The sequence below is a fragment of the Humulus lupulus genome, chromosome 1 (assembly GCF_963169125.1).
Source record: "Humulus lupulus chromosome 1, drHumLupu1.1, whole genome shotgun sequence".
NCBI lineage: Eukaryota > Viridiplantae > Streptophyta > Magnoliopsida > Rosales > Cannabaceae > Humulus > Humulus lupulus.
In genome coordinates, this window is record NC_084793.1 from 53,708,024 (window position 1) to 53,720,982 (window position 12,959).

A 12,959-nucleotide genomic window follows, 5' to 3' on the forward strand; every position below is an offset into this window, starting at 1 on the left:
TACTCTCATCTCTGTACTCGCCTCAATAAATCACCACGTACACATTCACCAACTATATTTATTAAATATAAGTTTTTATTTTATTTTAAGTTTGTACTATTTTTGGGTAGTGCCTTCAAGTTTAATTTCACTATAGACCAGTTTTAAAAATAATTTTTTAAAATTTTGTGTTTGTCAAATGATTTTAAATGGTTTTCAATTATAATCCTATAATAATTGATCTGTCAAAAAAATTCACATGTTTCTCAAGTCAATGATATTGTAAATAAAATTAAAGATAGAAATATTTTTGTTAAATTTAGATTTGGAATTATTTTTAACCATGTAGAATCTAAAAATATATTGAAAATGGTCTTATAAATTCTAATTTTATCAAAAAAAACATTCAATATAATCTCATAAAAATAAATATTCGTTGGAGATCCAAGCATTCTCATTGACCCTCTAAATAAAATTAAAGACAAAAATACTTTGGCCAAATTCAAATTAAGGGACCATTTTAACCTTTTGATAAAATATAAAATTTAAAAAAGTATTTTGCAACAACAGTCTATTATAGGATTAAACTAACATATAGAGATATATTATAAATTTTTTTCTTCAATTATTTTAGGCTAAGAAAGTCCTAACAAAATTAAAATATTCAATTTCGTTGTTTTTATTCAATCAATTAAAATTGTTTGTTCTATTGGAAAAAATATATTTCTTTTATATCGTATGGCATGTCCTTGTATTGCTATCCAACGTCAATGCAATAAGATCAACTACTTTATTTTATTAAAATAATAATAATAATAATAATTAATTGAAAGAGAACCCAATTAAATTATGTGGTCCAATCTGTTGTGTACAAGTGGCTTGGCTCACTTGAATTGAATTTTATTTATTGGATAGTATGTTTAGTCAATTATAAACAAAGCTTAATCTTATTTGTTTATATGGAATGATAATGACAAAAATCTATACTCTCAAATTTAAAAAATAATTGATTTAATTTCAGTTATATTTTGGAATAAATGCAATTTTCGTACAAAGTAAATACTTACAATTAGTAGAGGATTCAAAATTTTATTCTTAAAAAATACAATTTTAGTTTTATGTGTTTTAGTTAAATATGATCCTCTATTTTTTTAAATTGTTATAATAACTCTCTTGAGAAATTTCAGTATGCAAGTAAATTTATGCAATCATTACGTAATAATAATGAAATTAAAGTTCGTTTCTATGAAAATTGATTATTAATTATCAATTATTACAATTTTAATTTTATTTGGTAGTGGAATATTAAGATTGAGAAATTTAAATAATCAAATAAATAATAATTACAAGAAAATAAATAATAATAAAGAGATTCATATTCAATGTATGGAAACTAGAGAAATTAATTTTATCAACTATCTACTATATTATTTCACTAATTAGATTTTAAAATTCTTTTTCCTATAATAATAGCAAGTTTACTAAAATGAAACTTATTCTTTCTTAATATATAAGATCTCAATTAATATGTGAATTTTTCTACTTCTATGTGATTATTCTAACATACAAAAGACACTAAGATTAAAAACACAAAACTACACAAATCATATAAGTCTTCTCATCCAATATGTATGTATGACTTTTATTTGTTTGTTTTTGAAATGGATATTTATGACTATTTAACAATAACATATTCAATTTTCACTTCTCACTTCTCACTTCTCACTTCTCAAATCTTGAATCAAAATCATAAATCATGCAAAATGTGGGCAATCAATCACAAGCATTAAGCATAAACTAAATAATTTAATATAGATATGAAGAAAAAATCATAAAACCATCATAACTATGATCGCTAAAATACGAAACACAACGCAATCAATTCAAGTAATATAGATAGTAAATAGAGTATCGTTCCCATAAAGACTATTAACCAATTACCAATAATTGTTCTTTAATTTCTATCTGGCAAACAAAATTTAGATGAATAAATCAAATTATAAAATTTTAAATAATTGTGAACAAAATAACTAATCAAAAGATGAAAATCAATAATAAAAAGACCTAGGGTATTAACTTCATCAACTTTTCATTATACACATTTTATTAATCAATTATAAATTTCTTTCTTCCTATTCTAATAGCAAGTTAACATAAATCGATTCATATTCTTTTTCAAGATATAAGATCTCATCCTATATGCAGATTTTCTACATCTCTGTGATAAACTTAAATATATAGCAGACATTAAGCATAGAACCCCAATTACTACACAAGCCATACAGGTACTTTCGTCCAATATGTAACCTATGTCTATATAACGATAGCATATTCAATTCTCATCTTTCGAATTTTGAATCAAAATCATAAATCAAGCAAACATTGATCAAGTATTTACTAGCATTAAGAAAAAAAATATATATATTAGAATCAAGAAGAAGAATCAATAGAACATCATAATAAAATTAAATAGAAATCCAAGTGACTACATTAAACCTTAGATAAAAGTGTTTAGTTCATATCAGACATAATAACAGTAACATTCAGATAATTGTTCATAGAAAATAACCTAAAGAATTAAGATGAAGAAGAAATCTAGAAAATAAACAAGAAAAAGAAATCTAGAAATAATAAAAATAGCAGTCTTTTATAAATCTAGGGTTTATATAACTAATCCGGCTGCCAAAATTCGTAGAATAATGTCACTTAAATAGTTTCCCAATGCCCACAAGTGAAAAGACCACTTTGCCCTTGTAAAAGTGGCTTAGAATTCAAAAATTGCATCGACAACGCTGTAGCACTAGGGTTCGGGCGCTACGACGCTTCAAACAAAGCCAAATCCTCATAAAAACTATCCAACCAGTGTTGTAGCCCTAGGTCAATAGCACTATAGCACTAGTTACAGAGACAAATGCCTTGAAAGTCTTCTTTCTAGTGTTGTAGTGCCATTGTGCTAGAGCTGTAGCGCTATTCACAGAAACATTACTTGGACTTCTTGCTCCCGAATGACTCGATTTTCTCCAAAATAACTCAATTTTCTTCCACTTTCACTTCATTCCACTCTTTTCACCATCTTAGCATTAAAAAATTGAATAGTGAACAAACAAACATAATTCTGCAATAAAATAACCCTAAACTAGTGAAAACCCTCCAAAAAACTAGACTATAAACGAGCCTAAAACTCGTTTATCAAATTAATAATAGAGATTCAAATTACTACATTAAAAACTCTAGATGTTTAGTTCATAATCATAGTAGCAACATCCATAAAATTAACAAAAAGTGCATAAAGAAAGAGAAGAAGAAGAAATCCAATGTAGCTCTCCACAATGCCTTTAGATGTTTCTCTGAGGTTAAGACTTTGAAAACTTGACCTAAAACACATTTAATTAGATTTAAATAGTGATGTTTGCGTTTAAATCATGAAATTCTAAAATTGCCCTTCAAAAACCAACTTAAAATCGCATTTATGGGTTTCCAATGCAGTCACACTACTCTTCTCGAATGGTTGATCTGACGGTGAGCGTCGTCACACCCAAGCATGCACCACGGTCGCGCCATGTCTATAAAAACACTAGTTTTCACCTTTTTTCATCCATTTCTTGATTTTAACATTGTTTTTCGTTCCAAATTCTACCAAGGTCTTCCATACATGGAACAATACCAACAAAAGTGTAAAATCTGCACGAAATGACACTAAACTAATAAAACTCAACCTAAAATGACACATTAAAACTAGCCTAAAACTCACCAATAATCTCTCTATTTAAATATATATATATATATATATATAGCAAAATTAAATCTCTATTTGAGTTTGGTCAAACTTTTTTCAACAAGATATTTTTAAACTTATTTTATAATTAATAACATTTTAGTTATTTATAAAATAATATTAATACCTTTTAAAAAAAACTAATGTTAGTTTTTTTTTTTCAAATTTCATTGGACACATTTTATAAATTTTATTTTTTATTTTTTTAATAAGACATTTTTACTCTTATCTTATTATAATTATATTAAAAAATTATTATTTTAAACTAACATTAATTTTTCTTAAATCTTTTATGATACTTCTTATAAAATTTGCTTTATTATTATTATTATTATTATTTCATTTTTATTTTTTAAAATTAATAATAATAAATTAATTATAGTAAAAATATAGTAAATCTTATTTTTGAAAAACTTACTAAAATGAAGTAGAGATTTAACTATAGGATTTTTTTAAAATAAAATATCAAATCCAATATTTAGCTAAAGTATATGGACTAAAATGGTATATTCTATTTTGTTCTACCATAGGTGTAAATTAAATAATTATATAAAATATTAAGTAAAAGCATCGTACAATGCACATTTACTTAGTTTTTATTTAAAAAATGTATTAATTTTATTTTTTTAATTATCATATAAATTTTAAATAAATAAACAATGTCATATATTATAAAATAATGACATAAACGTATTAACAAAATAAATCAAAACATTGCCTATAGTTTTAATCATTTTTATTTTAAAAAGGTAAAAATAAAAAAAATGTTAAACTAAGAAATGTTACATACACACTTTTATATTAATATATATATATATATATAAAGATATGATGTATGGTAGTTTTAAAATTAAATATTTTTTTTCTAATTTTTTTAGAAAAAATACCTATGAGCTTCAATATAATAAAGTAATTAAAAAAACTTCTAAAGTAAAACTATGAATTCAAAAAAGTTTATCTGATCAAATTTTAATTATTTAACCAAACAAACTTAACCAATTTTTTTTTTTTATTTCAATACACACCTTTGACCGCCAGCGAGCTATACTCACAAACCGCCCAAGCCAGCGACAATGTTGAAGACCAGCAACGGTTACCGCTTGCTAAATTTTCTCTTAGCCATGGTTTTGGATATTTTGTCGTCGAAAGAAAAGAATTTATATATATGTATATATATACACACCATCTTCTTCGAGTCTCTGATACGAGTCATCTCCTTCTTCTCCTTTAAGCTTCTAGGTTGTCTTTGGATATGTGTGTGTGTGTTTTTTTTGGGATTTCTTCCAAACTTTTTGGGTCGTCAATGCTAAACCGATTTCACACACATCAACCATGATCTCTACCATTAGGTAAATCATCTTAATTTATAACTAAAGTTTGTTTCAAAATCATTTCTTTATGATTTGTGTGGAGAGCGACCAATTTCTAGTGAATTGCTTAGATTTGAAAGCTGGATGTGTTGTTGATTTCAGTTAGCTTTAACTTGAATCTCAGAGTTCTCTATTAAGTGGGTTTTTTGTTTATTGAGAAAGCATGGGAAAATAATTTCCTGAATTATTGTGTAGTCATTAAGCTTAATACAACTTTACTTGGTGGAGTTTATGAATGGAAATGGACTGGTGGAGGTAGAGGTGGAGGTGAAGGCTGAGCCAAAGAGGTATTAGATGAGTCAATGGATGGGTTTGTTGAGGAAATTGAGAGTGAGAAATTTGGATCTAATGAAGGTTGAAATGAGTGGGTGTATACCAAATTTTCATGTTATAAGCTTGAATGGATGATTTACATATTATGAATTAATTGTTATTGTTATTGTGTAATTGTAGCTTTCTGTGGATGTGTTGTTATGCATTTTTGGCTTGGCATGGGAGTTTGTTTTATATAGTTTATTATGGCGCAATAGAGATTTACAGAAGATATATTGAAGCTCATATGGTACGGTTTGAGGTACATGTCTATGTAAGAAAAATCTGAATGAAAATGTGAATAGTAACAAAATTTTGATCCCACATCGTTTGTTTACAGGCTTATACATTTTGAAAATTCTAAATAAGACTTAAGAGTCTTATAGTTTATTACACCAAAATTTTCTTAGAATAATGTATCTTCCATTGAAGACTATTATTATTCTTAGTATAATTTTCCTAAATTACTCTTTAGAGTTCTTAGGTTTTTCTAGTGTGATAGAGTCCGGGCATACTTAGTTCGCCAGAAGTAATTCGGTGATGCACCTAGTTACTTGTTCTTTGTTGTTTTCTGGGAGATAGACGTTGTCGAAATCTTTCAGCACCAACAAGAGGCGGTGAATCTGTTTTAAGAAAATTGTGCGCTACACAGGCCTCGGGTATCCTTCTATTGAGAATATACCAATGGTTAATTTTCTCAACTCTATATATCTGTTGTAATAATTGTTGATTATATTTTTTAGCTAGATTAATTTTAATTATTAGATAGATTATAATCACAAATTATTAGCTAAGTTGATTATAATTGTTATAATTATAAAAATATTGTGTATCTTTAGTTTTATAGATAGTTAGTTTATCACCATGCTTTATTTTTCAATGTTATGTTAAACGTATATTTTTTTACTACAATCTTGAAATAGATTCTTTTTAATATAATATTTGAATGTTAGATATATTTTATATTTTTATAATGTTTAATATATCTATTGTTTGGTGATATATCTATAATTTATGAGATAATGTTGTTATTTATATCTTAAATTGTTATGTGTGATTTGGATATATTTTGTTCATATACTGTGATTGCGAAAAGTTCGTTTGATCTTAAACAAAATCTCACTAGAGAAGTTGTGTTGAGGAAGATGTGTTTTAAGTCGGACCATTTGTGACCCCTCCACACTATCCTAGGAACTGAATATTTTCAAAGAAACTAGACTGATGCGACAAGGGCAGGACCCTCCTAGTCTTCTTTGAAAATTATCTAGTAAAGATATTTGTAACATGGGTTTGAGCAAATACTCAAAAGAAATATTCAAATGAGATGTTAGACCACAAAATGGTTGTGTTTCTTACCCTTCCTAGTTTTCTTGAGAATGATCTTACAAGTACAATTCAAAATTCCACGTGAAATTTCTAAGAGAAAATTAACACTGTTGGTTGTGTGATTTCAGGCAATATGACAACTGAAACAAACTAAAGTGGTGGGAACGATGATATGATAGCTGAGAACCCAGTTCTGACATTTCAAGCTCATACCCAAATGGTTCCGGCTTTGGTTCCTACAAGCCATCCTTTGAGCTATGGGGAAAGACCTGATGTTGACAGCAAGAACTCGCCAACGATATATGGATGGAAAAACTCAAAACTTGTTACGAAAACTACGTAGGTAGGACTAAGGAAAATCTTAAGAAAGAGATATGCAGAACAACAATGGAGGAAAAAAATCGTATATTACTTTACTATCTACGTTTACAATGAGTTTTTTTAACGCCTTAGTTTGTGGGGTCGAAGCCTATTTATAGATGGGCTCTAATGGCCTCTGATACAGGGTGGTCCCAAGGGACAAGATCGTACATAGGTACATTGTCAGGGTAGTGGTGCAGGACGTAGTGATGCAAAGGGTCATGGTGTTGGCTCTGGTACATGGTCAGGGGTATATAGATCAAACATACATCTTTTCTCCAAGCTTCCTTACATTTTGTTAAGTATTGGAGAATTTATGGGTTCTTTAGTAGGGTAGAAGGGATTTCCTTAATGTATCCCCCACGTTGAGGTGTTTATGTGAAATAGGCCCCGCTGGGCCAACGCGCTATCCTTGCACCATGGTGTCTAAGTGTGCTCGACGGTGCTTCTACCCCGTACTAGCCTTTCAAAGAAACTTGATGCCTAATCTTGGAGAGGCCTCGCATAGCGAAACTCACCTCGCATAGCAAGGCTCTTCTAGGTGCACTTCATGCGTATCGTGAGGCTATGTATCGCGGGCTAGCCTAGTGCATCAAGTTAGCATCTATCCTTGGAGAGGCCTCACATAGCGAGACCCCCCTCACATAGATAGGCTCTCCTAGGCGCACTTCCTTATCTTGAGGTTTGGGAAGTTTCATGCCTAGCGAATTGATGCGCGACGCCCAAGCAAGTTAGGCCTTGTGCAAGGATCACCTCGAGGCCCTCCCTATACCATGCGCATGTCTTGGTCTTGAGGAGTGAGTCATGCCTCGTTATGCGAGGCCCTTGCCTATAAAGGGGCATGTAAAGTGGTCGCGAGGGAGTATGTGTGCACACCTAAGGCGAGTTGCCTCGCATAGCGAGGCCCTCACCCCTTCGAGTCTCACTCCCATATGCGCCTTGCGCACTTGGTTATTTTTGGGGTTTGGACATGCGGGCATTGCTATTTGAGATCCCTTTCTTCCATGGCCCTACGCCTTCATCGATGGATGCTTCAAGGGAAATTATCCTATATTCACACTTGCCCCTGAGTCTATGAGCACATTTTTAAGTGTGTTTATAGACTCTTTCATATGCTCTTCGTGTGATATGTATCGCGCTCAGAGCTTTGATTTACTTTAGGAAACTTGGGAGGCTCAATATTGGTGTTGGTGTGTAACGACCCAAAATTACTAATAAGGCTTAAGGGCCTTGATTAGTGTTCGGGAGGGCATAATTGGAAGATATGTGAATTAATGGTGAAAATACATGATTATGTGATATGCATGATCCTATGATTATATGGATATGTGAAATGCAAGTTTATGAGTATTAGATAAGCATGCGGGCCCTGTTTAGCTTGTAAGGGCATAATTGTAATTTTGGCCCGTTAGGGCATAAATGTGATAAACTGTTGAGACCACATTATTATGTGGATATAGTTATATTTGCAGCACTCGGCACGAGGCGATCCTAGGGAGCAAGTAGCGGGAAAGTCACAACGAGACCCGATACTTGACTCAGGGCGAGTCAAGGGGTATTTTGGGTATTAGACAGTTATTTGGGTTATGTAAGTAAATAATTTGAGATATATTTGAGGTTAGGAAGCCTAGGTGGGAATACTGGGGAAATTTACCATCTTGCCATCGGGGACGTTTTTGGTACCTCGAGCCTTGGGATTAACTTAAGAGGCTTAAGTTAGATAAGACAAAGATAAGAAACATTTAGAAGCCTGCCTGAAACTAACTTTATTTCTCTCTCTCTCCTCTCTCTCAAGGAGTCTCTCAAGCTAGCCATTGGAACCAAAGGATTTTTGGGCTGGAAATTCAAGAATTTAAGCTGGAGTTGTGGGGAGAATTTTTGTAGCAATTTGAAGGTTCAGACCAGGAGTTTAGGTGAGTATTGAATTGTGGTTTAGCTGACTTAATTTTGTAGATTTGGGCTGAGTTCTAAGTGTTTTGGGTTCTTGATTTTGAAGATTAAATTGGGGCTAAGGCTTGGGAATTAACTCAGCAACTAGTTAGTGGACTTGCTCTTCAGTAAAGGTAAGCCTTTAGTAATGGTTTAGCATCTGAATTTTTGGGAATTACTGTCTGTTCTAAGGAGTTTTTGAGCTTATGGGTCTCAAGATTAAAATGTTATATTAATGAGTTTCTAAGTTAGGTTTTTGCTGGGTTATGTTGCTAAAAACATGTTAGAATGTTTGTGGTAATTGAATTGTATCATTAGGATGATTTTGGATGGATTTGAGTGAGGTTTGAGTGTTAAAAATGGTGGATTTTCTGGGCTCGAAGGGGTCGAGCCGCGACTCAGTTCTTGGTGTGCCGCGGCCCTTCGAAGCAGATAGGGGCTGAGGAAGAAGGGCGGGCCGCGGCATGGGGAATGTTGGGCCGCAGCCCGTGTCTGGTTTCTAGTGAGGTTGGGCCTCTGATTGGGGGCGGGCCGCAACATAGGAAGCTTGGGCCACGGCTCTTAAGGGTATTTTTGGTCTTTTGGAGGTTTAAGGTGTAGGGACTTGACCTAGGGTGCTCGGGATCGATTCCACTACCATGCTTGGTGGAATTGGATGTCCCGAAGGCTAGAAATTGACCCGGAAACCCTTATTCATTTATTATTGATGGAATCCTTTATCATGGTTGTGACTAGGTGTACGCTTGGGCTCGGGGAAGGATCGTGCTCGGGGGTCATCTTTCTTAATCAAAGCACTTGGAATTAAAGGTAAGAAAACTGCACTCGTTTATGTGGATAGGTTGGGACTAAGTGTTCCCTATATTCGTATGCACTGTTATATGATTGTGATAAACCATGTGAATATATTGGGACTAAGAGCTCCCTATAATTGTATAAATGTCATGAGGTGGTATTAGGCCACGGAGGACATGTGATAAACGGCGTAAGAGTGCCGGAATCAACACTTGCGCACAGGGCGCGGCTCAGCCACTGGTAGCTGAGGACAGCTTATTAATCACTGAGCTCGGTTGAGCTGGCCAGAGTCAGTGGATATAACACTGGGGGCGGCCTAAGTACGCCGAAGACAGTGGGTTAAATAGAGGGTACAGCCTAAGGGTTCCGACCCTGAATATTGTTTAATGGTTACGATAAACTGTTGATTATGAACGTGATTATTGTTGTTTATCTGATGAATATGATATGCTGATTATCTGGATGACAAGTTGTTATTGGTCGATTGTTATCACTGAACAGGTGAATGTTATGAATTGCTGAATGCTTGGTTATGCTTCGTAGAATAATTGGTTATTGATATTGTTCATGCTATGATATTATGTTTTCTTGCTGGGCCTCGGCTCACGGGTGCTACGTGGTGCAGGTAAAGGCAAGGGTAAGATGAATTGACCATGGGTTGGAGAGCTCTGGGGCGAGGTGTACATTGTCAGTTGCTCGGCTGCCACGGTCGAGGGTTTGTACAAGGGCGGAAACCTAAAATGTGCATTTTTCTATTAGAGTGGCTTTGATTATTTATAACATTCAGAAATTCTATAATTATGTCATTTAAACCCTGATTTGGGATCCCATGTATCAAACATTTATTTTAATGAAATTATTCGTTATAACCAAAATCTTTTAAACCTAACCTGTTTATGTCTTTAGATTCACATTTTTATTTAAATGACTTGATTAGCAAGTCTCGCATTATTTCAAACACACAGTGTAACGGTCTTGGTTATCCAGGACGTTACATGGTGTATGAAGAAACATAAAGCGTATTTGGGTGGTGTGTTTCTTTGTAGTGTATAAAGAAACACAAAAACCAAGTAGCTTTGGTGGTGCTCCAAGTGTGTCCCTAAGATTGAATAAGGGCCAACCATTTCCAAGTGCGGATCCCAAGGTTGCCAAGGCTCTTGATCTCCACCATTCATCTAGATTTGATCTAATGGCTAGGAAGCCTTGACTTTCCTTACAAATACCCCAAGACTTGAACTCACCTCTTCACACCAAAACTTGTTTAGCCTAGTGACATCTCCTTCAAGCTATATCTAGGAGCTCCAAGGTTCTATCCCCCAAAGAGGCGTTTTTGAGGTGATTTTCGCCCCTTTTCATTTATTCATTCATTTTTTTTTACTTATTCTCTCTCATACCAGGTTTGCATTATAGTGGTGAAAGACGTTCTCTCGCTGCTAAAGGTCCGCTCTTGCTTGTTGCTCGACCCTTCTTTACACGCCTAAAAGCATGTCCTCGCCCATTTGTAGATCCATATATACGCACCCAGGTATACCTTCTTAATGATATGCATGTCTCCTTTATCTTTTATATGAGGGTAGGGTTACAGGTTGGTATGTATCCGTCCCTTAGAGGGTTTCTCTCTTTTTTTTTTTTTCACTAGGCACATATGCACAAGTCCTTTTCTTACACCCCTTATACTTATGTTGTAGATATAGGGTTGTCTTCATGCACAATCATTAAGTCTTAGCTAGCCTGTGGAATCTAAGCAGTGTTCTAAAAGTCCACCTAGTGTTGAATTTATCGAGTTGTCATCCTCCGACTCTAAGGCCGACGTTTGCAAACCCCCTAACAATGAGGGTGTGTGAATGCTCTACCTACAGAGGTTGTCCTACCTTAGGAAAAAGGCGTGGGGCCTTGAGAATGAACTCAAATTTGTTACTAGTGGCGAGGGTTTAGGTTTCTATCCATGGCATGAAATGTATGTCTCCCAAATAAAATCAACCCTTCAGGATTGTATAGCCAAAATCGCTTGCCTAGAGGAAAACCTGCCATCTGAACCTTCTTTCTTTCTATGGTAACAAATCCTCAGGCTATGGGGGTCCTGCCCATGGGGGTGCTGATTGTGATCCACTTGAACTTGAGTTTCTTTCTATGGTTCTCCCCACGCTTCCTCACCTACCCCCGGTCGTATGTCATAGGGTCAAGCAGTGTCCGGGTAGACGTAAGACATGTAGAAGGCCTTCTGGGGGGTTGATGAAGTCAGTCGCTCACAAATTGCCCGTTGTCTCGTCCATGTACCAAACATGCCCAGGGGGATTTCTGACAATTCTGAGGGCGCGGGCATCATGTCCACTCTTACCCGTGTTAAGCTTGCCAACATGTTGAAGGCCCACCAATTATACCAGGACATCAACTTCATCATTCCATCTCGCGAGGACCGTGCATCTGAGCCACTCGAGGGACTCATTGCTTTCAGCGACTCAATAATAAAATCTGGTGGAGTCTTGCCATTTCACCCCTTTTTTGTCAAGGCACTCAACTATTTTGAGCTGGCACCCCTTCAACTGTCTCCCAACTCTTGGGTTGTGCTTAGTTGTTTATACGTATTATACAAGCAAGTGCACTCTAGAAGGCCTTCCATGAGTGAGGTCCACCACCTTTATACCCTTAGGGCGAACCCAACAGCCCCCGAATTCTATCAATTCCAAAAAGTCATGGCTCTTATAGGGTATCCCCTTGTGGTGGGTTCCATTTCCAAAAGGGGCTTGTGGAAGAGCGACTTTTTCTTCACCAACAGCGTGTCCACTGAACATACGCGTTTCAACACTTCAAGTAAGCTTATTCCCACCTTGGGTGCATATATAAGAAAGTTTTCTTTTACCCCCCCCCCCCCCCCCTTTCTGGTTTATCTAACTATGGTTATTTCTTTTTTCTTGACCACAAGCCTCGAAGGGGTTGTCGTACCTTGAGTTCGTTGGCCTGCGATCGAGTGGTGAAGATCCTGGTTGTGTCGGCCTTGCGCAAACGGGCCCGTGGCCTTTTTATGGAGGGCAATCTTTATTCGTACAAGCTGCTGTCTCCAGATCAAATTGTTTCCTTATGCTCCGTCTTGTCCAAATCTACTGTCTCGTGGGTAT